The following is a 12,049-nucleotide window of genomic DNA, read 5'->3' as shown; positions in this document are numbered from 1 at the left end:
AGCCCAGAAAAGCAGGAAACCTATCTTGTGGTGATTTAATTAGGAGGGTTGCCAAGTTTTGGTTTCCCAAAATGATGCAGAAATGGAATTACTCGTGTTTAATCCGTGCGTGCAGTCTCATGCAGGCCGATAGCAGGTTCATATTTGTAAAGTATTTGCATGCCATTATGCTCATTGGCGTAAATACCCTTTAAAATTACAATTCACCTTCAAGACAAAATCATTGATGCAAGAACCTCTTGGCACAAAATCTCACATTTACTTAAAAGTGGCATGCACCGGTCAGCATGTAAGGATTTTCTTTTTGCCTCTATGGCACAAGGTAGGGGACAGGAGAAAGGCAACTTCCATAAAGGCACAGGACTCTCGAGGCCGTCAGTGGTGAGGGTGTCATGTGGAATGGATCGTGGAAGAGTTGAGATGGTTCTCTGGGAGTTTAGACAATGGGTTGAAGTATGTCGATGAGTGAAGTGGAAATGGACTGGCATCTTGCGGGTGGTGGTGGGCTGGGGGGAAGGGGTGGTTTGGGATTGGTCAGCCAAGGTAACAAAATGGCAGTCTTTAAGGGCAGAGTCAGCATTTCTAAATGTCTTGACATCTCAGGGTACTTGGCTGGCTTACACGGGCTTTGAGTTCAGCTACAATATATGAATTATACCCGTTGAGAATGACCTCAGAAAATGCCCTTTACAGTGCCTGAACGGAGGGCGAATTGAGCCTGCAAGTTCTGACATGACCCACAGAGTGGTGAGTACAACAAAGGTGCTAAACTGGGCATTCAATAAAAAGTGAAATATAAAAATTTTAAAAAGTCATAATTTTTCCACAATAAAAGAAATGTGGCTAACTTACCAGTAACCATTTTGTGCACGAATCATCGAAACATTGGGATAGGAGTAAGCCATTTAGCCCCCCGGTCTGTTTTTTTTTGTAAATCATTTTTTGGAAGGTGGGCGTTACTGGCTGGATCAGCATTTATTGCCCATCCCAAATTGCCCTTGAGAAGGTGGTGGTGAGCTGCCTTCTTGAATAACTTCGGTCAACCAGTTGTGGATTGACCCACAATGCCCTTAACGAGTAAGAGTGAAGGAACAGTGATATATTTCCAAGTCAGGAATGCTGAATGGATTAGAGGGGAATTTGCACGTAGGAGTTTTTTCTTTCATGTGCTGCCCTTTTCTTCTTGATGGACATGGCCGTGGGTTTGGCAGATGCTGTCAGAGTGAATTTCCGAAGTCCACTTTGTAGATTGTGCACACTGCTGCTACTGAGCATCTGTAGTGCAAGTGGATACTTGTGGATGTAGTGCCAATCAAGTGGGCTGCTTTGTCTTGGATGGTGTCAAGCTGTTGGAGCTGCACCCATGCAGGCAAGTAGGGAGTATCCCATCACAGTCTTAACTTGTGCCTTGTGGATGCTGGACAGGCTTTGGCAGGTTAGGAGGTAAGTGACTCACCACAATATTCTAGCCTCTCACCTGTTCTTGTAGCCATTGAATTTATGTGGCAAGTCCAGTTGAGTTTCTGGTCATTGCTAACCCCCAAGATATTGATAGTGAGGGATTCAGTGATTGTAATACTGTTGAATGTTGAGGGGCAATGGTCAGATTGTATCTTATTGGTGATTGTCATAGCCTGGCATTTGTGTGGTACAAATATTAATTGCCACTTGTCAGCCCAAGCCTGGATATTGTCTAGATCTTGCTGCATTTTAACATGGACTGCTTTCTATATTGTGAGAAGTCGTGAAAGATGCTGAACATTGTGCAATCATCAGCAGACATCCCCACTTCTGACCTTATGATGAAAGGAACGTCATTGACAAAGAAGCTGAAGAAGATTGGGCCCAGAACACTGTGCTGAGAAACTCCTGCACTGAAGTCCTGAAGCTGAGGCGACTGATCTCCAATACCAACGACTATCTTCTTATGTGCCAGGTATAACTCTAATCAGCGGAGAATTTGCCACCTGATTCCCATTTATTTCAATTTTAGAACATAGAACATTATAGCGCAGTACAGGCCGTTTAAATGCCCTTAAAGTTGGCGAGTCCAGCACTGTTGCAGGCAGTGCGTTCCACACCCCTACCACTCTCTGACTAAAGACACTACCTCTGATGTTTGTCCTATATCTACCACCCCTCAATTTAAAGCTATATCCCCTCATGCTAGCCATCGTCATCCGAGGAAAAAGGCTCTCACTGTCCAACCTAACTAACCCTCTGATGATCTTATATGTCTCGATTAAGATTAGATTAGATTAGATTCCTTACAGTGTGGAAACAGGCCCTTCAACCCAACAAGTCCGCACCGACCCTCCAAAGCGTAACCTACCCAAACCCATTTCCCTCTGACTGATGCACCTAACACTATAGGCAATTTAGCATGGCCAATTCACCTGACCTGCACATCTTTTGGACTGTGGGAGGAAACCGGAGCACCTGGAGGAAACCCACGCAGACACTGGGAGAATGTGCTAACTCCACTCAGACAGCTGCCCAAGGCTGGAATCGAACCTAGGACCCTGGTGCTGTGAGGCAGCAGTTCTAACCACTGAGCCACCGTGCAAATTAAGTCACCTCTCAACCTTCTTCTCTGTAATGAAGATAGCCTCAAATCTCAGCCTTTCCTTGTAAGACTTTCCCTTCATACCAGGCAACATCCTAGTAAATCTCCTTTAAATCCTTTCCAAAGCTTCCACATGCTTCCTATAATGCAGTGGCTAGAACAGTACGCAATACTCCAAATGTGGCCGCACCAAAGTTTTGTACAGCTACAGCATGACCTCATGGTTCTGAAACTCCATCCCTCTGCCAATAAAAGCTAACATACCGTAGGACGCCTTAACAACCTTATCAACCTGGGTGGCAAATTTCAAGGATCTGTGTACCTGGACACCGATGTCTCTTTGCTCATCTAGACTTACGATTCACCCAGTACTCTTTATTCCTGTTACTCCTTCCAAAGTGAATCACCTCACACTTTTCCACATTAAACTCCATTTGCCACCTCTCAGCCCAGCTCTGCAGCTTATCTATGTCCCTTTGAAACTTACAACATCAGTCGTCACTAACCACAACTCTACCAACCATAGTGTCATCCTTCTATGCCCTCATCCAGGTCATTTATGTAAATGACAATCAACAGCGGACCCAAAACAGATCTTTGCAGTACCCCACTAGTAACTGAACTCCAGGATGAATATTTCCCATCAACCACTACACTCTGTCTTCGTTCAGCTAGCCAATTTCTGATCCAAACTGCTAAATCACCCTCAATCCCATGCCTTCCTATTTTGTGCAATAGCCTACCATGGGGAACCTTATCAAATGCTTTGCTGAAATCCATATACACCACATCAACCGCTTTACCCTCATCCACGTGTTTGGTCACCTTCTCAAAGAACACAATAAGGTTTGTGAGGCACAACCTACCTCAACCTGAGCTACAAATCTTCTCAAAGCTCGCTACAACCTACCCTTCACTGTCCCTAATCAACTTATTCCTCTCTAGATGATTATAAACCCTGTCTCTTATAACCTTTTTCATCGCTTTGCCCACAACCAAAGTAAAGCTCACAGGTCTATAATTTCTAGGGTTGTCTCTACTCCCCTTCTTGTACAAAGGAACAACATTTGCTATCCTCTAGTCTTCTGGCACTATGCCTGTTGACAATGATGACATATAGATCAAAGCCAAAGGCTCGGCAATCTCCTCCTTGGCTTCCCAGAGAATCCTAGGATAAATCCCATCCAGCCCAGGGGACTTTCTATTTTTACACTTTCCAGAATTGCTGACACCTCTTTATGCACCTCAATCCCATCTAGTCTAGTAGCCTGTATCACATTATTCTCCTCAACCACATTGTATTCTCAACCAAAGTATTCATTTAGCAATTCCCCTATCTCCTCTGATTCCATGCACAACTTCCCACTACTGTCCTTGATTGGCCCTAATCTTACTGTCGTCATTCTTTTATTCCTGATATAGCTATAGAAAGCCTTAGGGTTTTCCTTGATCCTGTCTGCCAAATACTTCTCATGTGCCTTCTTGGCTCTTAGCTCTCTCCTTAGATCTTTCCTGGCTAACTTGTAACTCTCAAGTGCCCTAACTGAGCCATCAAATCTTATCCTAAGATAAGCCTTCTTCTTCCTCTTGAAGAGAGACTTAACTTCATTAGTAAACCATGGCTCCCTCGCTGGACAACTTCTTCCCTGCCCGGATCTCAGTAGCTGTTCCTTGAATAAGTTCCACATTTCAACTGTGCCCATCCCCTGCAGTTTCCTTCCCCAACCTATGTATCCTACATCTTGCCTAATTGCATCGTAACTGCCTTTTCCCCAGCTTTAACTCTTGCCTTGCAGTATATACCTGTCCCTTTCCATCACTAAAGTAACATAACCGAATTGTGGTCACTATCACCAAAGTGCTCACCTACCTCCAACTCTAACGCCTGGCCGGGTTCATTACCCAGTACCAAATCTAATGTGGCCTCGCCCCTTGTTGGCTTGTCTACATACTATGTCAGGATACCCTCCTGCACACATTGGACAAAAACTGACCCATTTGAAGTACTTGAACAGTCAATATTTTGCTGGGCTCCTTAATGCCACATTCAGTCGAAAGCAACCTTCATGTCAAGGGTTGTCACTCTCACCTCAGCTCTGGAATTCAGCTCTTTGTCGAAGTTTGAACCAAGGTTGTAAAGAGGTCAGAAGCTGAGTGGCCCTGGTGGAACCCAAACTGGGCGTCACTGAGCTGGTGCTGCTTAGTAGCTCTTTCAATGATTGAGCGAGTAAACATGGTTGGGTTGATGAAGTGCCAGTACATTTAGTTCTGGGTATTCAAGACACAATAAACCACAATGATGCATACGTGAATAAAGTGGAACATTTGTAAGTGAAATTTAATTTTGCAAAACACCCACCTTTGTGTTCACCAGTCTTACGTTAATTCTAAAGAAACTGAAAGGAAAGCTGTGACTATGATGAAGAGCCGCTCTGTTTGCCCAGGGGACTTTTTTTATTATTCACCTGTAGGTGCTATATTGTTTGTTGGCGACAAGTCACCAGTGAAAAATGTTCCCTGACACAAGATTGCACGTGTTGTCCCTACATGGGCACATCAATTTTTATTGTGCTTGCATGGGAAAGCAAGAGACCAGAAATAGTGTACACCTCTAGTTGTGCCATTTGGAGTGCCACATTGTTAAGAGAATCCCCTCCTTGTGTCTCCCTAGCTTCAGCTATAGCAGGGAATGTCAAACAGATGGTGGCAGATTGACGACCGATGGCACAATTATCTCAATTTTGCTTTTCGCTAAGAACTCATTGAAAGATCATCGAAGGAAATGTGCCAATGACATCGTGGGCATGATTTTTAAAAAAATTCACCAGGGTCAATGAAAGTTAGCAAAGACAGGAAGTGTGGCCATAATTTGTACCAAGTCCCACTCACATATCATTCCTCTGAATGGATTGGGTCTTGGTGTGGTACACTTCCATTTTAAAATTCTCAACATTGTGGTCCAAATCCTTTCTCTGCCACCCTCTTTAGCCCTACAATGTAAAGTAAAGAGTTAATTACACTTGTAAGAATAACTACTGGGCTTGTTCTTAACAAGCTATGTTGTAGTGATGTCAGAACATATGGAACTGGAGCCTGAATCTGTAGGATTCCAGAAAGACATACGCAGTTACATTTAACAACACCTGATAACGTTCATTTAGAAGAGAAAAGACATCTTCCTACTTAAGATGTAGGAACAGAAATAGGCAATTCAGTCCATCAAGTCTCATCTACCATTCAATTAGATCATGGCTGATCTGATAATCTTCAACTCCAATTTTCTCCTTTTCCCATAACCTTTGTGTTCCTTAATAATTGGACAAATAAATGCAATAGTCACAGATCTCTGTGCTCCTTCACCTCTATTCTCGAACACAGGCCTTGTTAGAATTGATAAGCCATTAATGGCTGTGTCTTCAGTTGCTGAAGAAAATGCTCTGGAACATATCTCTAAATGCGTCCTCTTTTCCTTTATGTTACACCTTAATACCTAATGCGTTGACCAAAATGGTGATCACTTATCCTAGGATCTGTTACATGGTTTAATATCAAATTTTGTAAAGTTTAAAGAAAATGAGAACATGGGTAATAGGTATACAGACAGTCGACATGACCTCTTGAGACTACTTAATACAATCATGACTGACATGCCTGATACGCTTCCCAGCTACTGTCCATATCCCTTAATTTTTCGTGAACACATTTACTGCAATAACGACACTATTCAGTACAATGCGTTACTGTTAGTGCTACTGTGTTCTGAATGTGTTGTAACTTGTGAAGGGATGGAGGCAGAAATCAGCAAGAGATCCTGGCCAATGTCAAGCAGAGCAATGGAGTAGGAACGTGAAGGGAGGAAGATGGGATCTGTTTTCGTGCTACCTTTTAATATTTTCAGTAATTCAAAATGGCATTGGAGCATGATGACAATTCACACTTTTCAGTGCGATTTTTAAAAAAAGTGACAATAAATCCTCCCTCCACCTCTCCCTCCCTTCCTCCCTCCCCCTCTCCCTCCCTTCCTCCCTCCCCCTCTCCCTTCATTCCTGTCTTCCCTCCCTTCTTTTCTCCCTTCCTCCCTTTTCCCCCCATTTGTTACAGATCCCCCAAACCATTAAATTCCCAGATGTGGAGGTAGGGGAGGTGGTGAAATGGCTCTCCTTGGTTATTCACAATCCCCCCCTCCCCATCCCCTAGCTTCTATGTGAAATAACAGATTATACAGAAAATGATGGCATAATAAGGAGAGTGTTTAAGCTTGAGCTGTAGACAATGATTGTGAAGACGCCTGAATGTTACAACCAGGTGAGGAGGGGTGATTTGGCTTCTCTCTTTTTAACTCCCCTAGTTGGCAGCAACAAAATTAAAAAATTAAAAACAGAAGTTGCTGGAAAAGCTCAGCAGGTCTGGCAGCTTTTCATATCCGGTGACCCTTCCTCCGAACTAACGTCGGCTAGGAAAAAGTTGGTTTATATGCAGAAGATCAGATGTGGGGAGGGGATAAGGAGTAAACAACAGGTAGGGATAGAGCCTAAAGAGAGAGAAGAACAGTTAGACAGACAAAGGAGTGGATAACGATCTGGCTGGGAGGGTCAATAGCTGTTCATGGAGACTGTTAGTGGCTAACAATAGATAGTGTGTAATGGCAGACAATATGATAACAGGCCTGGTGTGTGGGGTAGGAGGCTTGGACCTGGGAGAGTTCTTGAAGTTATTGAGTTCAATATTGAATCCAGAAGGCTGCAGAGTCCCCAGGTGGAAAATAAGATGTTGTTCTTCCAGCTTGCACTGAGCTTCACTGGAGCACTGCAGCAAGCCTGAGACTCATGTTGGCCAGGGGAACAGGGTGGTGTACTGGAATGGCGGGCAACTGGCTGCTCAGTCCTTTATATGGGCAGAACGCAGGTGTTCTGCGAAGTGGTCACCCAGTCTATGCATTGTTTCCCCAGTGTAGAGGAGACCACATTGTGAGCAACGAATGTTGCTAGACCTTGTGAAGTGCTGCTTCACCTGGAGGCATGTTTGGGCCCTTGGATACTGAGGAGGGAGAAGGTAAATGGGCAGGTTTTACGTCATCATGAGAAGGTGCTGTTTGGCTGAGCTGCGGTGGGGCGTGCGGGGCAGCGTTGGGAGTGAAGGAAGTGTGGACCAGGGTGTCCCAATGGAAACGGTCCCTGTAGAAGGCAGACAAAGGGAAAAGGAATATGTGCCTGGTGGTGGCATCTCCCTGGAAGTGGTGGGAATGTCGGCTAATGATCCTCTGGATGTGGATGCAGGTGGGTTGGTCAGTAAGGACAAGAAGAATCCTATTGCTAGAGGGAAGAGAGTGTGTGAGGATGGAAGTACGGGAGTTGGGTCGGACTTAGTTGAGGGCCCTGTCAACAACGGTGTTGGGGAATCCTCGGTTGAGGATGAAAGTGGTCATTTCCAAGGGTCCCTTGTCGAAGTTGACCTCATCAGGACCTATGCACCAGGGAGGGAGGAACTCAGAGAATGAATTGGAGTGTTTACAGGAAACGGTACAAGAATGTATAGGTGAAGGTTGAGGACTGCAGATGCTAGAGTTGAGAGTGTAGTGCTGGAAAAGCACAGCAGATCAGGCAGCATCCGAGGAAGGCAGGAGAATCGACGTTTAGGGCAAAAGCCCTTCATCAGGAATGAGGCTGGGAGCCTCGGGGGTGGAGAGATAAATGGGAGATGGGTGGGGCTGGGGAGAAGGTAGCTGAGAGTGCAATAGGTGGATGGAGGTGAGGGCAAAGGTGATAGGTCGGAGAAGAGGGTGGAATGGATAGGTGGGAAGGAAGATTGACAGATGGGACAGGTCATGAGGGTGGTGCTGAGCTGGAAGATTGGAAAGTAAATCTTAGCAAGACTTATACACTTAATGGTAAGATCCTAGGGAGTGTTGTTGAACAAAGAGACCTTGGAGTGCAGGTTCATAGCTCCTTGAAAGTGGAGTCGCAGGTAGATAGGATAGTGAAGAGACATTTAATATGCTTTCCTTTATTGGTCAGAGTGTTGGGTACAGGAGTTGGGAGATCAGGTTACGGCTGTACAGGACACTGGTTAGGCCACTGCTGGAATAGTTCTCTGAAGTGCTTTGCGTGTAGAGGAGACCACATCGGGAGCAACGGATTCAATAAATGACGTGTAGAAGTGCAGGTGAAACTTTGATGGATGTGGAAGGCTCCTTTGGGGCCTTGGATGGAGGTGGGGGAGGAGGTGTGGGTGCAGGTTTTGCAATTCCTGCGGTGGCAGGGGAAGGTACCAGGATGGGAGGGTGGGTTGTTAGGGGGTGTGAACCTGATGAGGGAGTAGGGGAGGGAACAGTCTTTGCAGAAAGGGGATAGGGGTGGGGAGGGAAATATATCTCTGCTGGTGGGGTCCGTTTGTAGGTGGCAGAAATGGCGGAGGATGATGCAATGTATACGCAAGTTGAGGTGGAAGGTGAGGACCAGGGGGTTTCTGTCCTTGTTGTGGTTGGAAGGGTGGGATTCGAGTAAGTGGATGAGAGGCGCTGGAGGGCATCATCGACCTCGTGGGTGGGAAAATTGTGGTCTTTAAAGAAGGAGGCCATCTGGTGTGTTCTTTGGTGGAACTGGTCCTCCTGGGAGCAGATACGGTGGAGGCGGAGGAATTGGGAATACGGAATAGCATTTTTGCAGGAGGTGGGGTGGGAAGAGGTGTAATCCAAATAGCTGTGGGAGTCGGTGGGTTTGTAGAAAATGCCAGTGTTGAGTCGGTCACCTCTGGAGAGGGAGAGATTCAGGAAGGGGAGGGAGGTGTCAGAGATGATCCAGGTGAATTTAAGGTCAGGGTGGAATGTGTTGGTGACGTTGATGAACTGTTCAACCTCCTCATGGGAGCACGAGGTGGCGCCGATGCAGTCATCAATGTAACGGAGGAAGAGGTGGGGAGTGGAGCAGGTGTAACTATAGAAGATGGAGTGTTCTACGTAGCCAACAAAGGGAAAGGCATGGCTGGGCCCTTGCGGGTGCCCATGGCTACCCCTTTCGTCTGGGGAAGTGGGATGATTGAAGGAGCAATTGTTGAGCGTGAGGATCAGTTCAGCCAAATGAATTAGAGTGTCAGTGGAGGGCAACTGGTGGGGGCATCGGGCGAGGAAGGAACAGAGGGCTTGGCGGCCCTGGAGGCCTCTGCAAATGGAGGTGTAGAGGGACTGATGTCCATCGTGAAGATGAGGCATTGGGGGCCGGGGAAATGAAATTCTCAGAGGAGTGGAGGACGTGGGTGGTGTCCTGAATGTATTTGGGGAGTTCCTGGACTAGGGGGGATAGGACAGTATAGAGGTAGGTGGCGATGAGTTCGGTGGGGCAGGAGCAGGCCGAGACGATGGGTTGGCCGGGGTAGTCAGACTTGTGGATCTTGGGTAGGAGGTAGAACCGGCCAGTGAGGGGTTCCCAAGCTATGTGGTTGTAAGCTGTGGGTGGAAGATCCCCTGAGGTGATGAGGTTGTGTATGGTCTGGGAGATGATGGTTTGGTGATGGGAAGTGAGGTCGTGGTTGAGGGGGCGGTAGGAGGAGGTGTCTTCAAGTTGGCGCCTGGTTTCAGAGATGTAGAGGTCAGTGCGCAAACTACCACTGCACACACACACACCCCCTCTCTCCCCCCCTTGTCTGCTGGTTGATGGTGAGGTTGGGGTTGGTGCAGAGGGAGTGGAGGGCTGTGCATTGTGAGGGTGAGAGGTTGGAGTGGGAAGGGGGATGGACGGGTTGAGGCAGTCAACGTCCCAATGGCAGTTGAGTCTCTCTCTTTCTCTGTCTCTCACTGCAACCCCAGATCATCTCCTCTACCCTAAAGCTCTTCAGCCACATCCACATCTCCTTCCTCAGTGCCTGCCTACAGAACCAACTTATCCCACATGACAACCAGTACACACTACAAATTCAAAACCTCCAGGAATGGTTCTCCTTCCCAATCCTCTGCTCCACACTTGCAGCCATGTGCCGCCACCCAATCTCTCTACAATCAACTATGCCTCAACTGAGGGCCACACTCTCTCAGAACTGCAAAGGACTCCTACTGTATTATATCCTCAGAAGGGTTCACACACTTAACAAACGATTTTTCTACACCATTTCAGACATCAAAAACTGTCAGTACAACAAACTTTCATGTACCCACCTCAATAATCGGCATTCCTCAACCATTCCAGAAGCTCCCCCCCGCCCCCCCACCAGTCTCCATCAGACTTGAGGCCGTGCCAGCCATCATCACCGATCTATCAGAGAAAGATTTGTGGGTGGCAGCTCAGATAGGACTGGAACAAGGAAGAGACTGACATAACTGGGGCCCATGCAGGTATCCGTGGCCACCTCTCTGACCAGAAGAAAATGAGAGGAGTTAAAACAGAAGTTGTTGAGAGTGAGGACAAGCTAGGCCAAGCAGACGTGGGGGTCATGGTGGATAGCGAATGTTCAGGCCTTTCTTCCAGGTAGAAGTGGAGAGCGCTGAGACCATCCTGGTGTGGGATGGATGTGTAAAGGGATTGCACATCCATAGTGAGGAGGAGGTGGCTAAAGTCTGCAAACTGGAAATGCCAAAACTGGCATCAAGCATCAGAGGAATCGTGAAATTATGTGGGCAGGGACTTGACCAGTGAGAAAAGACTGAGTCAAGGTAGGACAAGATGAGTTCTGTGGGGCAGCAGTAGGCAGGAAAAATGGGTCTGCCCAGGTAGGGTAGACAGAGGGGAGGGGAGTGAGTTGGTTGGCGGTGTTTGGGGGTGGGGATGTTTGGGGGTGGGGGGATGGGGAGTGGGTTGGGTGGGGTTAGGGATGGTTGGGGGGGGCAGCATCACCAAATGAAATGAAGTTTTTAAGTACTTGACACATGACTATATCAATCATGACAGTGGATCAGAACCTGAAAGTGCTTATGGACATATTAAACCTTTTAATTCTAAATCTTTACAAAAAGATTACAGCTCCAGCTGAAAGATTACTGCTGACGTAAACTGTGACAGCCCAGGAGAGTCCTGTATCAAGGCATTCCACACTTGTACAGAGAGAAAAGATAATGAGAAGCTGACTGCTCTTCATCCACACAGCAGTAAGCCATTTCCAACAGATATGTTTGTGTTTTACCCTTCCTGGGATATTAAGCAAAGAGTTAAAAACTGACTGCGAAACAAGTCTGTGTGTTAATGGGCTAGATTAGATTACTTACAGTGTGGAAACAGGCCCTTCGGCCCAACAAGTCCACACCGACCCACAACCTACTCCCCTACATTTACCCCTTCACCTAACACTACGGTCAATTTGGCATGGCCAATTCACCTAACCTGCACATTTTTGGACTGTGGGAGGAAACCCACACAGACACTGGGAGAATGTGTAAATTCCATACAGTCAGTCGCCTGAGGTGGGAATTGAACCCGGGTCTCTGGCACTGTGAGGCAGCAGTACTAACCACTGTGCCACCCACCTACTAGAGTCTGGAATGGTATGCTCTAATGATCG

The 12,049-nt window shown here is 46.7% G+C and overlaps 1 long non-coding RNA gene across 1 annotated transcript in view; it reads left to right on the top strand.

Moving 5' to 3' along the window:
• Positions 1 to 12,049, top strand: part of LOC122557124 — a 79,482-nt gene that overhangs the window by 28,847 nt on the left and 38,586 nt on the right. The window contains exon 3 of the long non-coding RNA XR_006313748.1: positions 11,508 to 11,639. This is a non-coding gene — a long non-coding RNA (uncharacterized LOC122557124). The remainder of the gene's footprint in view (positions 1 to 11,507; positions 11,640 to 12,049) is intronic.

The sequence above is a fragment of the Chiloscyllium plagiosum genome, chromosome 15 (assembly GCF_004010195.1).
Source record: "Chiloscyllium plagiosum isolate BGI_BamShark_2017 chromosome 15, ASM401019v2, whole genome shotgun sequence".
Classification (NCBI taxonomy): domain Eukaryota; kingdom Metazoa; phylum Chordata; class Chondrichthyes; order Orectolobiformes; family Hemiscylliidae; genus Chiloscyllium; species Chiloscyllium plagiosum.
Note: the sequence above shows the minus strand (reverse complement) of the source record. Positions and strands in the feature narration are given on the sequence as shown.